This window comes from Oryctolagus cuniculus, chromosome 14, assembly GCF_964237555.1.
Source record: "Oryctolagus cuniculus chromosome 14, mOryCun1.1, whole genome shotgun sequence".
Classification (NCBI taxonomy): domain Eukaryota; kingdom Metazoa; phylum Chordata; class Mammalia; order Lagomorpha; family Leporidae; genus Oryctolagus; species Oryctolagus cuniculus.
In genome coordinates this window covers 77,688,718-77,710,727 of record NC_091445.1, presented here as the reverse complement: position 1 = coordinate 77,710,727, position 22,010 = coordinate 77,688,718, and the positions used below count along the sequence as shown (strand labels likewise).

General features: G+C 44.0%; 1 long non-coding RNA gene and 1 pseudogene across 1 annotated transcript in view; one reads left to right on the top strand and one right to left on the bottom strand.

The window, feature by feature from the left end:
- Positions 1-831: 831 nt before the first annotated feature.
- LOC100349843 (large ribosomal subunit protein eL6-like) lies at positions 832-1,775 on the bottom strand (annotated as a pseudogene).
- A 163-nt stretch (positions 1,776-1,938) lies between these two features.
- Positions 1,939-22,010, top strand: part of LOC127492822 (uncharacterized) — a 71,010-nt gene continuing 50,938 nt past the window's right edge. The window contains exon 1 of the long non-coding RNA XR_007922613.2: positions 1,939-2,048. This is a non-coding gene — a long non-coding RNA (uncharacterized lncRNA). The remainder of the gene's footprint in view (positions 2,049-22,010) is intronic.

Genomic DNA, 22,010 nt, shown 5'->3' with positions numbered 1-22,010 from the left:
TCTGCTGTGGCCAGGGAAGGCAGTGGAGGATGGCCCAAGTGCTTGGGCCCTGCACCCCATGGGAGACCAGGAGAAGTACCTGGCTCCTGCCATCAGATCAGCACCATGCGCCGGCCGCAGCGCGCCGGCCGTGGCGGCCATTGGAGGGTGAAGCAACGGCAAAAGGAAGACCTTTCTCTCTGTCTCTCTCTCTCACTGTTCACTCTGCCTGTCAAAAACAAACAAACAAACAAAAACAAACAAACAAACAAAAAAAACTATCTATCCTTGTGGTAACTAACCCACTCATGTGAGACCTAAGCTACTCCATTAATTCATTCACGATGTCAGTCATGATTCAGTCACCTCCTACTAGGCTCAACCTCTCAAAGGTCCCCATCTTTCAATATTGTTACTTTGGGAAACAAATCATACCTAAACCATAGCAGCTATATTGCCAAACACCTGGGAATGTGTGGTTTTACAAGTACATCATGTACCGGGGCTGGTGCTGTTGCACAGCAGGTTAAAGCCCTGGCCTAAAGCACTGGCATCCCATATGGGTGCCGGTTCTAGATCTGGCTGCTCCTCTTCCGATCCAGCTCTCTGCTATGGCCTGGGAAAGCGGTAGAAGATGGCCCAAGTCCTTGGGCCCCTGCACCCACATGGGAGACTCCGAAGAAGCTCCTGGCTCCAGGCTTCAGACCTGCGCAGCTCCTGCTGTTGCAGCTATCTAGGGAGTGAACCAGCGGTTAGAAGACCTCTCTCTCTTTCTCTACCTCTCTCTGTAACTCTTTCAAAAAATTAAAATAAATTAAAAAAAAAAGTACATCATGTACTTTCTTTCTTTCTTTCTTTTTTTTTTTTTTTGGTTGTTGTTCGTTATTTAATGAGCTTCCCCTCCGAAATCAGAACACCAGTTTGTGAGGGTAAACTCCGTTCGTTAGAGCAAAGACAGACCGCAGGTTATCCCTGGAGCTGCGGCACAGCCTTGATCTTCGGCAGTATTTGCGAATCCACAGCTTTCTGATCAACCTTGCGCTGCTCTGTTATCTCATATTTCTCCTTCTCCGTGTCGAAGATCTCGCCTTCCTGGTGTCTGGGCTTCCACAGCTTCTTCTTCTTGAAATAAGCATCGGTGAGATGCTTCGGGATTTTCACACCGCTGATGTCAATTTTTGTGGAGGTGGCGATGACAAATTTCTGGTGTGTTCTACGCAGGGGAACCCGATTCAGGGAAAGAGGCCCAGTCACAAGCAGCAAACCACTGCTCAGCTGCTTCAGGAAAACCACCCTCTTGCCCCTGTGGCGCCCCGTGAGGATGATGAGGATGCTCCCAGGGGTGATGCTGGCCCGCAGCTTCCTCAGGTGCTGACTGAAGGGCTTTTTGCCGTGGCTCAACAGCTTCCGAGGGACATCTTCAGTGGGATAGTACCGCCGCATTTTGCGAAGCTTGACCACCCTGGTGCCACCATTCTTGTCACCACCAACTGGTTTTGTGATGGTAGCCAGCACCTTCTCCCTCTTCTTCCTTTCAATCCTGGACTTGGGAGCCGCGTACTTTCTCTTGTACAGGGCCTTCCTGGAGTACATGGCGGAGCGGGAGTATCTGCCAATCCCTCTCACCAGGACGGGGTTTCGGCTGCAGTGGGGCTTCCCCTTCTTGGGCTTCTTCTCCGCGAGGGTCTTCTTCTTCGCCTTGCCGCGGGCATGATCGGCTTTCTTGCTGGAGATTTCTTGGTAGCGTCCGGCTTTGCAGTGGGAGCTTTTTCACCCGCCATCTTGCAAGACGGGAAAGAGAACTAAGGGCCCCCATCATGTACTTTCTTACAACTCAGGTAAACAGGTTAATCCAGTTGTTCTCAAAGTTTTAGGAGCCCAAGGATCAAAATTCGGATTGCCTGTCAACATTCTGATTCCTTGATTCTAATTCTAGAATTTTGATTTAGTAGATCTTGAGTGAGGCCCAAGGATCTCCATTCTGTTTGGTTTCCTAAGGGATTCTGATGCAGACCATGGTGGACATGCTTTGACCTATATTTTTTTCCAGCACTTGAGATGCTATGAGGGTGAGTCATTGCTAAGCCTGATGCATCATGTGTCGATTCATTTAATGCTTGTCTTTGCTGGTTGACCAGTGCTATAGTCTCCATCTCATCCTGGACGAGTCGCTAATCAGGGGGTACAAGAGTTCCATACCCTGCAACTGAAAAGAACCAATGTGTGGCTGACTTTGAAAAGAGTACTTTCTCCCCCTAAACGCTCTCAAACTTATATGACAGGACACCCAGCTGGTATTAGTTAAACAAGACCCGTGTGTGTGTGTGTGTGTGTGTGTACCAGCATGCATGTGTACAGCTATTGAATCCAAAATAATCTTTCAAGGGTTAACCCCATATTTCCAGTATAGTTCTTTCCCTAATGCCACAAATGTCTTCACAAAAATCACCATGCTACGCACAATAGTTCAATAAAGAGAAAAATGTGCTTAGGGAACCATATGCAGAAGTTCTTTAGCAACAAATTTAATATATATATTCCAGTAAACATGGTATAACAGTCTTAAACATGTTCATTGGTTAATAAATTCATAAATAGTACAATAAACAGAGAAGGTAGCCTTCAAAATAGAGAGCTGTTAGTGGCAGTGGGCACTGGAAGCTGGCAGCTTGTGGTGTGCTGTGAAGTGGTAGGAAGGAAAGTTATCTGAGCTCAGAGGAAAAGCTGTGACACCAGAGGTGGGTGGGTGTGACTTCTAACAAAGTCATGGGAACAGTGGTAGTTGGTAGGAGTTTGAGGGTTGTGTTTTGTGTGTGTGTGTGTGGGGGGGTGTTCCCAAGTAGCTCTGTTCAGCTAAGTGCAGTTTTTTTGTTTTCGCTTAGTGTTCCTCACTCATAAGATCAACTCACATAGGCCCAGGCAAATATTATTTCCTAATTCACTGCTCACATTTGGAAGGAATTTGTGTTTTCAAGTTGAGTGTTACAGTAGAGCTGACATAGCTGTGGGAAGTTCACGTCGTGTGTAATGGTTCCCTGTGGGCTAGCCCCTCAGGATGGCCAGGAAGGCTACGCTACAAGGAGAACTGTCCATCTAAGAGGGTTTGGGAACCAAAATATGAAGGTTGATGTGTTTTTCCCTTCTGCCTTCTGAACCATCCACATGGCCATGGAGGAACTTAGCATGCTTTGGGTATTGACTTACCCCATGTATTCAGAGCTTAACTTAGGTTAATAATTACCTAAGATTTATTATAGATCTTTACTATATTAAAAAATCAGCATTGGTGTAAGCCTTGGAGGATCCACATTTTATTTTTAGCTCCATAAACTGTGAGACCTAGGCAAGTCCCTTTATTTCTTGGATTCATTTCTTCTTTTGCAGAATACATGGGCCTGTCATCTCTCTGAGATCCCTTCTTGCTCCCAAATCTTGTAACTTTGAGGCCTTCCCTGTTGATTAAATGCAGAGCAAATGAACCATTTTTATCTCTTTAACACTCTCCACGTTGCTCAGTAACATTTGCTTTCACCCAAGGTTGACTTCCTCGGTTGTTTCCCAGAGTGAAAATTCCAAGCTGTTAGGGCCCTCAGTCTCAGTCTCCACCAACAGATGGAGTCCGCCAAGGCAGATCACGTCTGAGTTCATAAAGCTCCCTTGTTTATTTTGTTGACAGCTTTATTGGAGTAAAATTGACACACAATAAGCTGCATTAAAGTGTATAATTTAAGTTTTGACAAATGTATACACCCATGAAAGCATCAGCACAATCAAGATAATAAAAATATCTCCATGTCCTCCTGCCCTTGTGAGGCCTCACTCCCTTCCTACTTCTTCCTGCCTAAATGAAGACCCACAAGGATTTGCTTTCTTTCATTACAGATCTTCTCATTTTCTAGAATTTTACAAAAATGCAGTCATATAAATGTATTGTTTTGTCTGCCTTCTTTCACTCAGCATTATTTTGAGATTCATTAATGTTTCATTTTGCAATAAAAAGGAGGTGGGTAGTAATCTCTTGTATGAGTATACTATAATGTATTTTTCCATTTACCTGGTGGTAGATATTTAGGCTGTTTCCAGTTTTTTGACATTACAAATACAACCATAAGCATTTTTTGCAAGTGTTTGTATGGATGTATGTACCCATTTATCTTGGGTAAATTACCCGTTTGTCCTGGGTAAATAATTATATGGTGGGTGTATGTTTCAATTTTCTGGAAACTGCCAAACTGTCTTCCAAAGTGCTTGTACCATTTTATATCCCCATCAGCATTGTGCAGAAGTTCCAATTCTTCCATATCCTCTTCCCGACTTAGTATGATCAGTATTTTTGATTTTTGACTTCTAACAAATAAATGGTGGTCTCTCATTATTATTTTAATTTACATTTCCCTAATGGCTAATGACACTGACATCGCATGAGGATTATTTTCCACCTGTGTATCTTCTTTGGAAAGGTGCTCATTCAAATGTTTGACTATGGTCTTTGACCCCGGGCTCCTCCAGTCATGTCTTTCTCTGGTTTGTCATTTTGAAAGGTTGTGTAAGTGGAATCATACGTTCTGTAATCTTCTATGTTGCCTTTTTTCACTCGTAATTCTCTGGAGATCCGTCCAAGTTGGTTGTGTCCACCATTTGTTCCATTTTCTTTCTGTTGTATTGGATGGATGGATGACAATTTAGGACATCTGGGTTGTTTCCTGTTTGTTGATATTATGAATAAAGTCTCTATAAATACTTGTGTACATTTTGGGTAAATATAATTTTCCATTTCCCTGGGATAAACGCCTAAGTGCAAATTTCTGGGTGGTGTGGTAGCTGCATGCTTTGTTTTTTAAAGAAACTACCTATTTTCTGCAATAGTTGTACTGTTTTCCACCCCATTAGTTGTATGTAAGTCTTAGGGTTTCTCCACATCTTTGACAGCATTTGTGGTTGTCAGTATCTTGGATTTTAGTTTCTACTGATAGGTGCACAGTGTTATCCCATTGTGGTTTTAATTTGCGTTTCCATAATGGTTAATGATGCTGAGCCTATTTTCATTGGCTGATTTTCCATCTGTATATCTTCCTCAGTGAGATGTCTCTGCATTTCTTTTGCCAGTTTTTAAAAATAAAATTGTTTAATATTACTGTTAAGGTCTTAAAGTTCTTCATATATTCTAAATACTAGTTGTCAGTCTGTAAATATGTTCTCCAGTTTTGTAGCTTATCTTTTCTTTTCTTTTCTTTCTTTTTTTTTTTTTTTTGACAGGCAGAGTGGACAGTGAGAGAGAGAGACAGAGAGAAAGGTCTTCCTTTGCCATTGGTTCACCCTCCAATGGCCGCCACGGCTGGCGCACCGCGCTGATCCGAAGTCAGGAGCCAGGTACTTCTCCTGGTCACCCATGCGGGTGCAGGGCCCAAGCACTTGGGCCATCCTCCACTGCACTCCCGGGCCACAGCAGAGAGCTGGCCTGGAAGAGGGGCAACCGGGAAAGAATCCGGTGCCCTGACCGGGACTAGAACCCGGTGTGCCGGCGCCACTAGGTGGAGGATTAGCCTAGTGAGCCGCAGCGCAGGCCTAAAATAAACTCTTAAAAGCATTTTACACTGGGGTTGGTGCTGTGACACAGTGGGTTAAAGCCCCGGCCTACAGTGCCGGCTTCCCGTATGGGTGCTGATTCGAGTCCCAGGTGCTCTACTTCTGATGCAGTTCCCTGCTAGTGCATCTGAGAAAGCAGTAGAGGATGGCCCGAGTGCTTGGGTCCCCACACCCACACAGAATCCGGCGCCCTGACTGGGACTAGAATGAGATATTTTGTAGGACAAAAGTTTTTAATTTTGATATGGTTCTATTTATTCACTTTTACTTTGATGAATTGTGCTTTTGTTGTCAAGTCCAGTAACTCTTTGCCTAGCCTTATATCCTGAAGATTTTCTGCCTTTTTTTTTTTTTTGAAGAGTTATAGTTTTTTTTTTTTAATTTGTTTATTTGAAAGGCAGAGTTACAAAGAGGCAGAGGCAGAGGCGGGGTGGGGGGTGGTCCTTCCATCTGTTCATTGACTCCCCAAATGGCTGCAACTGTTGGAGCTGAGCCAATCTGAAGCCAGGAGCCAGGAGCTTCTTCTGGGTCTCCCATCTTCTATTGCTTTTCCAGGCTGTAACAGAGAGCTGGGTCAGAAGAGGAGCAGCCAGGACTAGAACCAGTGCCCATATGGAATGCTGTCATGGCAGGCCAGGGCGTTAACCAATCCAGCTTCCTACTAATGTGCCTGTGAAAGCAGCAGAGGGTGGCCGAAGTGCTTGGGCCCCTACACCCATGTAGGAGACCTGAAAGAAGCTCCTGGCTCCTGGCTTTGGATCAGCCCAGCTCCAGCCATTGTGGCCTTTTGGGGGAATGAAACAGCCAGTGGAAGTTCTCTCTCTCTGTCTTTCCTTTCTCCCTCTGTGTAACTCTGCCTTTCAAATAAATAAATCTTTAAAAAATATCTTGTATTTTATGTTTAAGTCTATAATGCAGTCTGAGTTAATTTTTATAGGTGTGAGACTTAGGTTGTTGTTAGTTTTTAATTTTGTGTGTCTGTGTTTATGTTTGTGTTTGCTCTGTGGATGTCAGTTGCTCCAACACCAAATGTTGGAAAAGTTATCTTTTCTCCATTAAATTGCTTTTGCATGTATGTAAAAACCAATTGCCAGCTGGCACTGTGGCTCAATAGGCTAATCCTCCGCCTGTGGCACTGGCACACCAGATTCTAGTCCCGGTCGGGGTGGAGGATTAGCCTAGTGAGCCACGGCATCGGCCGAGAGCAGATATCTTTACCTGCTCTCAGTCTTAAGGAAAAGAGTCAGTCTTTCACTCTTCCGTGTAAGGCTTTTGTAGACCTTCTTTATTAGGTTGTGGAAGTTCCTCTCCATTTCTAGTATATTGAATGTTTTATCCTGAATGGTTGTTGAATTTTATAAGACTTCTGTGTGTATGTGTCAATTGATAGCATCATATGCTTCCTCTTTGGCATGTTGATGTGGTATTACATTGCTTACTTTTCAAATGCTGAAACTTGCATACTTGCAATAAGTCCCTCTTGGTCCTGGTGTTTTATTCTTTTATACATTGTTGGATTTGACTTCCTAAAATTTTGTGTTTATCTAGGGGTATGGGAGGGGAAGGATGAGGGACATGGTTGCTTTTAATGAACATACCAGAAGTTCTGTTGTCTTTGGTACCCAGATCACATTAAAAGATGCTAGGTTGAGTTATGGAAGTCAGGCAAAATGAACAGAATTCAGGGAAATCTATTATGAACTAAGAATTCTCAGTGTCTAGAAGGCCTCATAATGCCCAAGATGGAAGTGAAAAGTCCAGGGACTAGGTAGAATTCCTTTCCAGAAACTGGGCTGCCATGCAGCATGTGTCCAGTGCTTCTCAGGGTCAGAGAAGATGGGCTGGGGGCCCACACAAAGGAAGGATTAATAAGATTCTGGAAAGACTTAGGAAACCACCTGCCTTATAATAGTGCCACCCAAAACGATACTGAACTCAGAGCTCATGCACCTTGTTCTACTGCCCACGTGAAACAACACCAAAGAGAAGGTTCTGGTTCTCAGGAGCCCCGGAAGCTGTGCAACCAACACCAGCCTGGGGCTCTTCTTGCTGTGTTAGGGTCTTGCACTTGTTTTGTGGGAAAGTGCCAGTTTTTACTAGTTCATCTCTGGTGGCTGGAGAGAACAGAGTGCTCCTAGAGGCCAATCTTGGTACTGTTAGCAGTTCTCAGATCCGGCAGTTTGAAGTCAATAGTGGCCCCGAGAAGTTACTCAGGCCAGAGTTTTGCACAGCTAGAATCAGGCACAGCCGTAGTGGCTGCCTCGTTCCTTTCCAGAAAGCTGTACTCCCAAGGGCAGTGTGGAGGAGCGTTGGTCACCATAACAGTCATCAGATAAGTTTGGCAGGTGATAACAGGACTGGGACAACTATTTCTCGTTGTGTTTTTTTTTTTTTTAATTAATTTTTAGTTTTAGTTGTTTTAAGTTTTTAACAAATTCGGTATTGTTCATAGATATAATTCTAAGAATATAATGATATTCCCTTCCTTCCTCTCTCCCTCTTTCTTTCTTACTTTCTCACTTTCTTTCTTTAATTTTTGATATAACATATTTTTAATTTACCTTGCAGTCAAGGACTTAATGCTCTACTTAGTAAAGAATTCAACAAGTAAAAAGTAAAAATACCATGGTTTAGTGTAAATATAGGCGAGGGCTGTAAACAATAATCAAATGGAAAGGTAACCATTGCACTCACATATAGTAAATCTAGTAACAAGTCATTAAAACTATAGTAGTATAACACTCATAACCATTAGTTTTACAAAGGTATAAGACAAAAGTCAGACAAAATTACATTTGCAGCAATACTGATACACATAGGCATTTCTGTTTTTGTTTTTGTTTTTTGATTTTTTTCCATTTTTAATTTTAGCTCCCACATATAAGGGAGAACATGTGATATTTTTCTTTCTGTGTCCAATTTATTTCAGTCAACCTGATGTCTTCCAGTTGCATCCATTTTACTGCAAATGGTAGAATTTCATTCTTTTTTATACCTGAAAATATTCCATTGTGTATGTATGCCACCTTGTCTTTATCCATTCATGTGATGATGGACACCTTGGACGATTCCATATTTTTTGGCTATTATTAACAACGCTGCTATAAACATGGTGGTGAAATTATCTCTTTGATATAATATGTTCTTGTTTTTGGGGGGTATATACCCAGAGGTGGGATTGCTGGATCATACAACAAATCTATTTCTTGTTTTTTAAGAAATCTCCAAACTGTTTTCCATGGTGACTGAACTATTTTATATTCCTACCAACTGTGTGTAAGTGTTCCCCTTTCTCTACATCCTAGAGAGCATTTGTTACTCTCTGTGTTTTGGATTTTAGCCATCCTCACAGGGGTGAGGGGATATCTCATTGTGGTTTTGATTTGCATTGCCCTGACAGCTAGTGAAGCCGAGCATTTTTTCAAATGTTTGTGGCCATTGTATTTCTTCTTTGGAGAACTGTCTGCTGAGGTCCCTTGACCATTTCTTAACTGATTATTTTGCTGTTGAGTTTTTAAGTAGCTGATATATTCCGGATATTAGTCCTTGGTCAGATAGGGACTCACAAATATTTTTTCCCATTCTGTTGGATGTCTCTTCACTCTGTTGATCATTTCCTTTGCTGTGCAGAAGCTCTGAGTTTGATAGAATCCCATTTGTTTAGTTTTGCATTTGTTGCCTGGGCTTTAGGGGTGTTATCTAAAAAGTTGTAACTTACAGCAATGTCTTGGAGTGTTGAAGACAACTCTTCCTACCACTGCTCCACACAGAAGAATCCCTGATACAAAATACAAAAATTTAAAAAGAAGAAAGGCTATTCAAGTCTCCTGTTGCTGGCTGAGGGTAGTGGAGAGAGCCTTTCAGAATCACTGCCCAAGAACTAACAATACATTATTGCATCATTTCTGAGTCACAAAATAATAATAGATGCTGTTTGATAAGTGCTCTCTATGTGCCAGGATTGTGTGGCTTGCTATATATACATTATTCTGAATCTTCTTGTCACAGGTGAAAGATCCTGAGCTTATGAAATGGAAGCGTTTGATTGAAGCAGTCCCTGGGGCTATGGCTATCACCCTATGGATACCATTTTTTGAGCATACTCATGAGATACTCAGAACATAGAGGTTTCCACGTCCACGGTAACATAAAATGGATGCCACTTGCAACAAATGCTTAGGCCATGAAACTTTCTCCTCTAGTGAACCAGGATGTAACATAAAGAGAAAAATTGAAACAACTGTTTGTCCTATGAGATTTTAAGGGAAAGGAGGAGTAGGTAAAGAGAAACAGACTTTTTTCCTATTTGCTCCTCAGGCTACCCTTGGGAAGTGGAAAGAAACATTGGGGAGGTGTTAGAAGCATCCAGGTATCCCAAGACTATCAGGCACAGTGAAGTCCTTCACTAGGGTTGTCCTGGGCTGGCGTCCTTCCTGGCCACCCCACCCCCGCCCCCCACCATAGGCTGGGGGAGATGGCTGAGTGAGGAGAGCTGCCTGAAAGGAGCTCTGGCTCACTGAGACCCCACAGGAAGCGAACCAGGGGAGAAACATCCCACTCTCACTTCCCCCCGCCCCCTAGTGGCCTTTCGGGAGGCCTCACTGGCCAGAGACAACTGGCCAACAAAGTTAGAAGCTGCTGAGGCAATCCAGACAAGTCAGCCTTGGGGCACAGAGCAGCATAGAGGAAATTGTAACTAGAGGGCCACAAGGGAGACATGGCACATCTGCAAAGCTCTCTCATCTCTCTGTGGCCCTTCTGCAGGGATGCACACACATGCACACAGAGCAGCTCAGCGACTCTCAACCTGACAGCCCCCTACCTTGGCGCAGGGTCACTGTGTTATGGGGCAATGCACATGTTCTTATCATCTAAAATGCTGTTCCTTCGCCTGCGCTCATCCTTCCAGGCTCAGTTCAGGTAGCATTTCCTCCAGGGAGACTTTCTTGATCCCTGCTATGGCTTGAATATGCTTGGGCCCCCAGAATCAAAAGTTAATGGTACCAAGAGGACAAGAAACTTCACCAATTGTGGTGTTTAGGAGTTAGGGCCACCGGCAGATCCTTAGGTCGTTGGGGGCATGTCCTCAGAAGGTAGTTCTCGTGTGACCCCTGGAATTCTCACAAGATGGCTGTTATTAAACATTTGAGTTTGTGCCCCCTGTTTTGCTTGCTCTCTCTTCCCCGCTCTTTGCTAGCCTGTCATACAGTCCTTCTTCTGTCCATGGCCCAGCACCTGCCTTGGGCCCTCACCAGAGCTAAAGCCTGCACCAAGTGGTTCAAACTTTGAATCTTCCAAACTGTGAGCTAAATAAATCTTTTCTCTTAATAAAGCTGATTGCCTCAGGTATTTCATTGTAGTATTGCAAAGCTGGCTAATAATATTGTCCACAAGCCCGAGCTGGACACCCTTTCTCTGTGTTCTCACAATAGTAGTGCTCATACTACTTTTTCATAACTATTTCATCACTATTATGAAATACCTGAGGCAACATAACTTTATAACAAAAAGTTGGTTTTTGGCTCACAGTTATGGAGGTTCACAGTAGAAGATTGATTCTACCTCTGTTGATTGCGTTCTTACTGGCAGCATTGTGATGGAATAGGACACCACTTGTCAACAGACAAGAAGTAAACGTGTCTGTCTGTATCTGTTTAGCCTCTCTCCTTATAAAGCCACAAGGATTTAATTGTGGGGGCTCCATCCTAATGAACTAATTCAACTAATCACTTCCCAATATCCCCCATAATACTTAGATTAAGTTTCCCTTAAGTAACCCTGTTGGTACCAGTAACATATGAATGTGGGAGCTACATTCCTGTGTGAGTTTAGGGAAGAAATAGTCAAACTGTGGTAGTGGTTAGCATTTTGAATTTTTTCTGTAGCAGATACCATTTTAAATAAACCCTGATGTGTGTTCATTAATTTCTCCACTACAACATTATCAGAAAGGTATGATAATTACCCCTCAGTTTACAGACAAGAAAACTGAGGTTCAGAGTGGTTAATTTAATTGATGACGATCATACAAGGAATTCATTGTGAGGCCTAGGCTGGAGTTCAGACAGACAACATTTGGAACCCATGCTGTTAATTACTGCGCTAACTTGTTTCTGATTCTAAACTGTACTAATCCTAGGCAATTCACAGTATCTGGTACAAAGAAGGCATCCACTAAACACTAGCAGGTTTAATTAGTTAGCTAAGTACCCTAAGTGGGACTGGAGTCCTAAGGCAGGTTTTGGAAGAACATCGGAGTGAGGAGAATTTGTTAACTAGCTTTTGCTTTGTCTCCACCGAATGCTTACATGAGATTGTGTTTTAATGCTGAAGATCTGTCTAAGAACTTCTGTTACACCAGAATTTATTACCCTGGTTGCTGTTGGGAGTTCAAGTGTGCATGTGATGAAGGATCTGACAGCACAATTTCTGCAAAAACCATTAATGGTATTCACTGCAGCAATTATATTTATCATTTCCCACCTGGGAATCAAGCCCTCTCCTTTGTTCACATGGATGTGCAGTCACTTATGGATTTGATGCAGAGTCTGACGCCACAGTTTCTGCAAAAACCATTAGTGGTGTCTGCCTGAGCAATGAGGTAGAGGAATTGGCTCTTGGAAGAAATCACAGCAAAGAGGAAGGTGGCTATGTAGATGAGTTGTGGGAAGATGCTCTAATGCACAGGAAGGAACCAGCTCTGAGAGAGAAAGAATGAAGAAGGCGAAGGATTCGATTAGATGGAGAGTTAAAGTGAGATATTTTAAAATGAAGAGAATTAAACTCAAAATTTGGAGTGTGCCTTTCATGTGATAGGTACCATGTCTCAAATGACAATTCATTTCATCCCCACAACAACTCAGTGGATATTTTTCAGTTTACGTGTGGTAAAATTGGAAGTCAAAGAGGCTAAGCCCTGGCCCAGGGTTACCCAGAAAGTGGCCATGCTCTGCTTCTAAGCCTGTATTCTCTGCTGTTCATGTCTTCCATGCTTAGAGCTTAGAGCTCCAACATGCGGTACAGAGAACAAAATGCCACTCATTCATTCACACATGAGTATTTCTTGAGTGCTTACATTGTTATAGACATGACAGTAAGTACTGGGGATATTACAGTGAAGTAGACACATTCACAGTTTCAAGGATTTCATTAATCATTATAAAACATGCAATAATTGCATACGATGGGAGATATAAGGGCAACTAAATAAATCTTGGGGAAATGGAAGGAGACATTGACCCCAAGGAAGGGTTGCAAAGCAACTGCATTCAAATGGAGCCTTGAGAGTCATCTAAGGATTAATGAAGAAAGAAAGTGGGGCAGTGTGTTCTTGGGAGAGGTTACAGCTGGTAAAGGCATGGAGATCTCCCAGAAGCTCAGGAGAAGATGTGATGATGGCAGGAGAAAAGATACAACACGGGTCCAAATGTGTGGAGCCTTATGTAATATAAAAAGGATTTTGAACTTCACTTTGAGAACAATGAAGAGCTAATGTCATGATGTTATTGGACTTGTGTTATGGAAGGATCACCTGGCTATGGTGTGAAGAATGAACTAGACTATAGGAGGCAACAGTGATAACTGGAACTAACGTAGTGGCACTTGAGCAGGGAGACATCTTCAGGAAATGTCAAGAAGGCAGAATCAACAGGATTTGATGATGAACTGACCACGAGGAATACGCAGAAGAAAGAGCTGACTATAGTACTGTGATTTCTGATTTTTTGATAGAAAGGTAAAAGGTGTTGATGCTCCCTGAAATAGGAATGTCCGAGGAGGAACAGACTTGGGGCTGGTTGTGTTGACTTCAACTTTGGATCTCCAAATACAAAGAGCAAGCAGACAGTTGATTAGGTGCGCCTGGACCTCAGGATGGTGATCTAGACTGAATGGAACAATCTGAGTCGTCAACAGAGATCACCATTTCTACACTTGGTTAGGAATCAGAATTGCCTGAGGGTATTTTGCAAATGGAGACGTCTGACTTCATCCTAAACCAACTGAATCTTAATTTCCAAGAGACAAGGTCTACAAACCTACATTTCTTAAGAGCTCCTTTGGGATTCTGTTGCCCTGCCAATGTTGAAATGTGTTGATACATGAGGTAACCATGAAAATGCATGGTTCAGGGAAATTTACTCTTTTAAGAGAAACTGCTTTAAAGAGCATAGTTGTGGGGCTGGCGCTGTGGCATAGCAGGTAAAGCCGCCACCTGCAATGCTGGCATCCCAAATGGCCACAGGTTTGAGTTGTAGCTTCTCTACTTCTGACCTAGCTCTTTGCTATGGCCTGGGAAAGCAATAGAAGGTGGCCGAAGGACTTGGGCCCCTGGAGGCATATGGGAGATCCAGAAGAGTTCCAGGCTCCTGGCTTCAGATCAGCCCAACCCTGGCCATTGCAGCCATTTTGAGAGCAAATCAGCAGATGGAATACCTCTCTCTCTCTCTCTCTCTCTCTCTCTGGCTCTGTAATTCTGCCTTTCAAATAAATAAATAAATTTTTAGAAAAAAAAAAAGGCAGCATAGTTGTCTGAGAGATCCAGCTGGTTGGTCCCCTTTGGATGTAGCGCTGTGTTCAGCTGAGACCACACTTTCCAGTGACATAGGCTACTTTGCCTCCAGGATTCTTCTCTGGGCATCACTGGAATTCGTTTAGAACTTTGTGGCTGTCTGAGAGTCTTTCTATCCTGCCTTCCATCTTTCCTCCTCTTTCACAAATGTTAGAACAGCATCATGCTGGCGCCGCGGCTCACTAGGCTAATCCTCCGCCTTGCGGCGCCGGCACACTGGGTTCTAGTCCCGGCCGGGGTGCCAGATTCTGTCCCGGTTGCCCCTCTTCCAGGCCAGCTTTCTGTTGTGGCCTGGGAGTGCAGTGGAGGATGGCCCAAGTGCTTGGGCCCTGCACCCCATGGGAGACCAGGATAAGTACCTGGCTCCTGCCATCGGATCAGCTGCGGTGGCCATTGGAGGGTGAACCAACGGCAAAGGAAGACCTTTCTCTCTGTCTCTCTCTCTCACTGTCCACTCTGCCTGTCAAAAAAAAAAATCATGATCTCATTTTTTTTTTTAATTTGACAGGTAGAGTTATAGACAGTGAGAGAGAGAGACAGAGAGAAAGGTCTTCCTTCCATTGGTTCACTCCCCAAATGTCTGCAACAGCTGGCACTGTGCCGATCTGAAGCCAGGAGCCAGGTGCTTCTTTCTGGGATCCCAAACCCCTGGGCCATCCTCCACTGCCCTCCCGGGCCACAGCAGAGTGCTGGACTGGAAGAGGAGCAGCCGGGACTAGAATCAGCACCCATATGGGATGTCAGCGCCGCAGGAGGAGGATTAACCAAGTGAGCCACAGTGCCCATTATCTCAGTGTTTTCCGAACATTTCTCAGGCATTTTCACCAATAAATATCTTGTATATCTAATCACATCTTAGGGGATGCTTCTTGGAAAGCTTGAAGTGACACAATATGAATAATTGAAGGCACAGAAGTGATTAGGGTCATCAAGAAGAGAGAAGAAGAGAGGAGAGAAAGCCAGAAAGAATCCTGATGACCCCCTACAGTCTCAGGACATGCATGGAAGAATTGCCTAGAAAAAAGACTAAGCAGCAGCAGTAAAGAAATAGGAAGGAACCAAGATAACTTGATTCAAAAAGAATGACATGGTTGTTTATTGCAGCTCAATTCACAATGGCTAAGACATGGAATCAATCTAAATGCCCGTCAATCGAAGATTGGATAAAGAAATTGTGGGATATGTACACTATGGAGTACTACACAGCAGTAAAAACAACAACAATGAAATCCAGTCATTTGCAACAAAATGGATCAATCTGGAAATCTTCACACTTACTGAAATAAGCCAGTCCCAAACAGACAAATACTATATGTTCTCCCTGATCTGTGAGAACTAATAGCGCACCTAAAACAAAAGCTGTAGAAGTGAATGGACACTTAGGCTTTTTTTTTTTTTTTTAAGATTTATTTATTTATTTGAGGCCGGCACCGCAGCTCACTAGGCTAATCCTCCACCTAGCGGCGCCGGCACACCCGGTTCTAGTCCTGGTTGGGGCGCCGGATTCTGTCCCGGTTGCCCCTCTTCCAGGCCAGCTCTCTGCTGTGGCCAGGGAGTGCAGTGGAGGATGGCCCAGGTGCTTGGGCCCTGCACCCCATGGGAGACCAGGAAAAGCACCTGGCTCCTGGCTCCTGGCTCCTGCCATCGGATCAGCGCGGTGCGCCGGCCGCAGCGCGCAGGCCGCGGCGGCCATTGGAGGGTGAACCAATGGCAAAGGAAGACCTTTCTCTCTGTCTCTCTCTCTCACTGTCCACTCTGCCTGTCAAAAAATAAAAAAAAAAATAAAAAAGATTTATTTATTTATTTGAAAGTCAGAGTTACAGAGAGAGGGGAGGCAGAGAGAGAGGTCTTCCATCCGCTGGTTCACTCTCCAACTGGCCTCAACAGCCAGAGCTGTGCTGATCCGAAGCCAGGAGCCAGGAGCTTCTTGTGGGTCTCCCACGTGGGTGCAGTGGCCCAAGGACTTGGGCCATCTTCTACTGCTTTCCCAGGTCATAGCAGAGAGCTGGATTGGAAGTGGAGCAACCGTGTCTTGAACTGACACCCATATGGGATGCTGGCACTTCAGGCCAGAGTGTTAACCCACTGTGCCACAGCACCGACCCTGAAATGGACACTTTGAGAAACACCGACTTGAACAGCCCTCATCTTGACTGTCAAGAAACAGTTTTCTATTTTTATTTTTAATTTTTTTCTTCATACTATATGTTGAACTCTTTACTTAACATTGGGTTAATTATATGTATGTGAAGTCAATTGAAAATAGATCCCGGGCCGGCGCCGCAGATCACTAGGTTAATCCTCTGCCTTGCGGCACCAGCACACTGGGTTCTAGTCCCGGTCGGGGCGCCGGATTCTGTCCCGGTTGCCCCTCTTCCAGGCCAGCTCTCTGCTGTGGCCAGGGAGTGCAGTGGAGGATGGCCCAAGTGCTTGGGCCCTGCACCCCATGGGAGACCAGGATAAGTACCTGGCTCCTGCCATCGGATCAGCACAGTGCGCCGGCCGCAGCGCGCCTGCCATGGTGGCCATTGGAGAGTGAACCAATGGCAAAGGAAGACCTTTCTCTTTGTCTCTCTCTCACTGTCCACTCTGCCTGTAAAAAGAAGAAGAAGAAGAAGAAGAAGAAGAAGAAGAAGAAGAAGAAGAAGAAGAAGAAAAAGAAGAAGAAGAAAAAGAAAATAGATCCCAGTAAAAAAAAAAAATAAGAAGGGGAGGGGCGGGTGCTGTGGCATGGTGGGTTAACACCCTGGCCTGAAGCACTGGCACCCCATATGGGCGCTGGTTTGAGACCCAGCTGCTCCACTTCCTATCCAGCTCTCTGCTATGGCATGGGAAAGCAGTAGAAGATGGCCCAGGTCCCTTGGGCCCCTGCACCCGTGTGGAGGACCCAGAGGAAGCTCCTGGCTCTTGGCTTCAGATTGGTGCAGCTCCGGCTGTTGGGGCCGACTGAGGAGTGAACCAATGGATGGAAGACCTCTCTCACTCTCTCTCTGCCTCTCCTTTCTCTGTGTAACTCTGACTTTCAAATAAATATATAAATCTTTTAAAAAAAGAAAAAGAAAACACACACTAAAGTTATTTAAAAAATAAGAAGGGGAATAAGAGAGGGAGGAGGAAGTTTGTATCTGTAAAGATATATAGTTCTGCATATAGTCCTAGGGACTTCTAAGGGTACAGTTTAAAGATTTGTCATGATATTCCAAATCCCATTAAAATTGGTGGTAAAAATGCCATCTGAATTGTTAAAGTGATCATATTAAGTGTTAAAGTGAACATATTGGCCGGCGCCGTGGCTCACTAGGCTAATCCTCTGCCTTGCGGTGCCGGCACATCGGTTTCTAGTCCAGGTCGGGGCAAGGGATTCTGTCCCAGTTGCCCCTCTTCCAGGCCAGCTCTCTGCTGTGGCCAGGGAGTGCAGTGGAGGATGGCCCAAGTGCTTGGGCCCTGCACCCCATGGGAGACCAGGATAAGTACCTGGCTCCTGCCATCGGATCAGTGTGGTGCGCTGGCTGCAGCACACCTGCCTTGGCAGCCATTGGAGAGTGAACCAATGGCAAAGGAAGACCTTTCTCTCTGTCTCTCTCTCTCACTGTCCACTCTGCCTGTCAAAAAAATAAAAATAAAAAAATAAAGTGAACATATAGATAGGATCAAGTGTTAAAGAGTTCTTATAAACAGCACCAACTACCTGGTAATAATAACAGAATTAAAAAGGAGAGAATGTCCAAGATGGGAAGCAGTCTACATAGTAGACTCACAGCATGACAATTGCTTTAAGTAACACTCTGACTCAGAATCAGCCCTTAAGGCATTCAGATGTGGCTGAAAAGCCCATGAGAGCATTTCAGGCATGGAAAGCCAAGACACTGTGGCAAAAAATATCCTACATGAAGGATCTCTGTGAGTGAGACCCCAGTGCAAAGAAGGGGCCACCAAAGAAGGATGTACTTTCCTCTGAAGGGAGGAGAGAACTTCTACTTTGCTTACAGGCTTGTCCAAATACTGACAGACTTTGTGGTCACAAAAGGCTTTCATAGCCTTGGCAGCTCATGGCAAGAGCCTCGGGTGATCACTGACGTTATAGATAAGAGTTTTAATTGCTAAATTAACAACAGAAGTCACTGTGCACTTACTACCCATGTAGGACCTCTGTCCTTAATGGGTTAGTTATACTATGAGAATTAACTGCAAAACTTGTTCTCAAACAGTATGTGTTGTGTGTATGTGGGTGTGTGGGGGTGCAAACTGTTGAAATCTTTACTTAGTATAGAGTTGATCTTCTGTATATAAAGTTAAATTAAAAATGAATCTTAATGAAGAATGGGATGGGAGAGGGAGTAGGAGGTGGTACAGGAGTGGGGGTGGGAGGAAGGGTGTGGGGGAAAGAACCACTATATTCCTAAAATTGTACCTATGAAATTTGCATTCATTAAATAAAAGCTTTAAAAATGATATGGCTAATATGGTCAAATGCCACAGAAATTAACTAAGTACATGAAAATATCCTCTGGATTTAACAGAACTGGAGCTCTCATGAGAGCCTTCAGTGGAGTGAGAAGCCCATTCTTCAGTAACAGAGGAATAAATGACAGGTAAGGGAGTGGAAACATTGGAGGCAGATATCTCTGAAGAGCCTTGGATTTGAAAGGCTAAAAATAAGATAGGATAAATATAGAGTTGAGAATGGATTTTTTTTTCTTTCTAAAAAATTTACTCATTTGACAGGCCAAAAGAGCAAGAGAGAGAGAGAGAGAGAGAGAGAGAGAGAGAGTAAGTAAGTACACTAGCTTCCATCCATTGGCTCACTCCCCAAACGCCTACAATGGCTGAGGCTGGACCAGGGTGAAACCAGGAGATGGAAATTCAGGTTATGTCTCCTAAAGGGGTGATGAGAACTCAATTACTTGAGCCATCACCTGCTGCCTGCCAGGATCTGTATTAGCAGAAAGCGGGAATCGGAACCCAAGGTGGAATCCAAGTGCTCTGATTCCTGGTTTCATTTTTTAAGATGAGAATTACTCAGGCACATTTAAATACTTCTTTTTTAAAAAAAAATTATGTATTTATTTGAAAGCCAGAGTTACAGAGAAAGAGAGACATACACACAGAGATATCTTCCATCCACTGGTTCATTCCCCAAATGGCTGCAATGGCCAGGACTGGGCCAGGCAGAAGCCAGGAGCCAGGTCTCCCACATGGTTGCAGGAACCCAAGCATTTGGGCCATCCTCTGCTTTTTGCCTAGGCACATTAACAGGGAGCTGAATTGGAAGTGGAGCAGCAGAGATTCAAACTGGTGCCCATATGGGATGCTGGCATTGCAGACAGCGGCTAAACAGTGCTAACCCCTAAATGCTTCTAAGAAGGAGGGAGCATGGGGCATGATTGAAGACACAGTGTTGGGAGATAGTAGAAACAAATGATTTCAGGTTAGGAAACAGAGAGAGTAGACTTTATTATCTCCCCATTTTGGCAATGGGGAAAAGATAAAAGAGGTAAAGGCACAAGTAAATTTGAGCATTAGAGACTACATAGTTGAAGGAATTCCTATAATATAGCTTCTATTTTCCTTGAGATGAGTTCTCAAGTGAGAGAGGAATAATGGGATATGAATTTTTAAAAGAGGGGGAAGGTGGAAATGATTTCTCTTGAAAGTGTAAGGAAAGCTACCCAGACAACAGATGGATTGCCAGGCAGCACCGAGGACCTGGCTAGAGTCCATGGGCTCAGAGAGCCCTAGCTCTATGTGTTTCTATCCTTTCTTTCCACTGGTCCCTGAAATACCACAGGGCACAGAAGGCCAGTGATGGAGTTCTCCAGGCTTGGAGGTTTGCTAGGCAGTGGTAATGGAACAGCTACATGGGGGAGAGTACAGGAAACTGGATAAAGAGTAGTACCGTGGTGGCATATGGGGTCTACATGAGATAGAAAAGGAAATGCAGATAGGATAATGGAGCAAAGCCAAGAACTGACAATGGAAATTTGAGTCAGAGAAATATAAGGATAGGAGATCATGGTCAAGTTAGTGGGATGTTTAAAAGTTTTGGTGGCAGTGAGGTCTATGGTATGACGGTTGGAGTAGGTGAACACGGTGGTATTTGGAGTGAATAAGCAAGGCAGGAAGTGCTCAAGGGGTCTTTGATAGGGACCTGGAAGCAACCGTCAATGACAGACCTGGGGAAAGCAGGAGATGGTAGATCTGGAGCCAGGGTTTACAGGAAATGATAAGACATAATGAGGAGACCAACAAATAAGAGATGAGGATGGGAGAACGGAGACGTTATTATAGATCACAGACTTTAAAGAAAAAAATGTATGCAAGGATGGAAGAATAGTAGCGTGAACATAGTGTGGTCAAGAGAAGAGGCTGTCCAGCCGATCTTTCCTCCTTAGCACGTAGCAAGCGTGGAAGGGTGAGAAGTGCCAGAGGATTGACAGGCAAACAGTATCCTTTGGATGGTCTGGGTTTTAGCTTAGGAAAAGAGATGTAGAAAACATTGTATGATGTTGAAAATTCCGTGGAATTTGTGTGTAGGACTTCCCAAGAGCACAGTGGGCAGCTTTTGGAGGGAGAGGAAAAACAATGAATGGAGGCAGGAGATAGGAAGGCCAACGCGGCAAGGGGCAGCGGGCCTGGCAGAGAAGAGAGGACAAGGAGTTTGCGCCCTGAGTGCTCTTTGATGTTGACGCGGATGGAGACAAGAAGTGCTTATAGCAGGACTTCTGGAAGAACAAATCCCCACAGGGCCTTCATGGACAGGAAGGACTTTGGTGTCTAGACGTCAGGCAGAGCTCAGGTGGGTCACACTTCTGAAGGCCTTCCAGTCTGAGGCCCAAGAGCCCGTGAGTAATGATAGGATCACAGGTTTTCTACTGAAAGACAAGGTGAATTATGAGGCGTTCCAATTAATAATCACCTTGGGGGCAAGGGAAGAAATGGTATATTAATCATGCATCAGGATTTCAAAAACATTATAACATGAAACATTAGTTTATTTTTTATTAAAAAAAGATTTACTTATTTGAAAGGCAGACTTAGCGAGAGAAAGAGAGATCCTTCATCCACTGGCTCACTCTCCAAATGGCCAAAATGGTCTGGTAGGGGCTGGGCCAGGCCAAAGACAGGAGCCTGGGTGGCAGCAGCCAAAAATTTAGGCCACTTTCAGATGCTTTCTTGTGTGCATTAGCAAGGAGCTAGATCAAATAAGACTGTTGTGAGATGCTGGCATCACAGGCAATGGCTTAATCTGCTGCACCACAACGCTGGCCCCATTATGAAATATTTGTACTTTAGAGTCAGGAAAATAGAAAACTCCTTCTGAATAACTTCATCACATCCATGGTTGATGGAGGGGGAGGCCTCCAGGAATGCACTGCCTGTCTTAAATGAGTAAATGAGGAAGGTGTTGAGATGTGGGCATGCAGAAAGAATCAGCAAAAATAAGATGAAAACACAGTCTGGATGATGTTAGGGAGAATTTCCTAACACCGCTCATTCTGCTCTGAGCTGACCTTTGTTCATCACAACACTGGGTTTACACAAAAAAACCTAGTGGTTCCCTCTTGAGGAACATGATGAATTTTCATTCCTTTGAAATGGGTTTTCTGACTTTAAGATAATCTCTCAAATTTTCCACCGAAGTGCCTGTTCTATCATTTCTTCACCCCATAATTCTTGTTTGTTCCTAGCCAGCTTAGACCCTTCCTTTTTATAAAGAGGCAAAATTTTGTGTAAATAAGGATTCATCTAGTCTTTCTCTGAGATGTGTTTCTTTAAATCCCAAAATGAAAATTAACGAAAGAATTTCCTAAGTTTTCCTCCACTCTATTTACATATCAAAATGAGCGTGGTGCTGGAGTTTTTTGTGTGCTCTGAG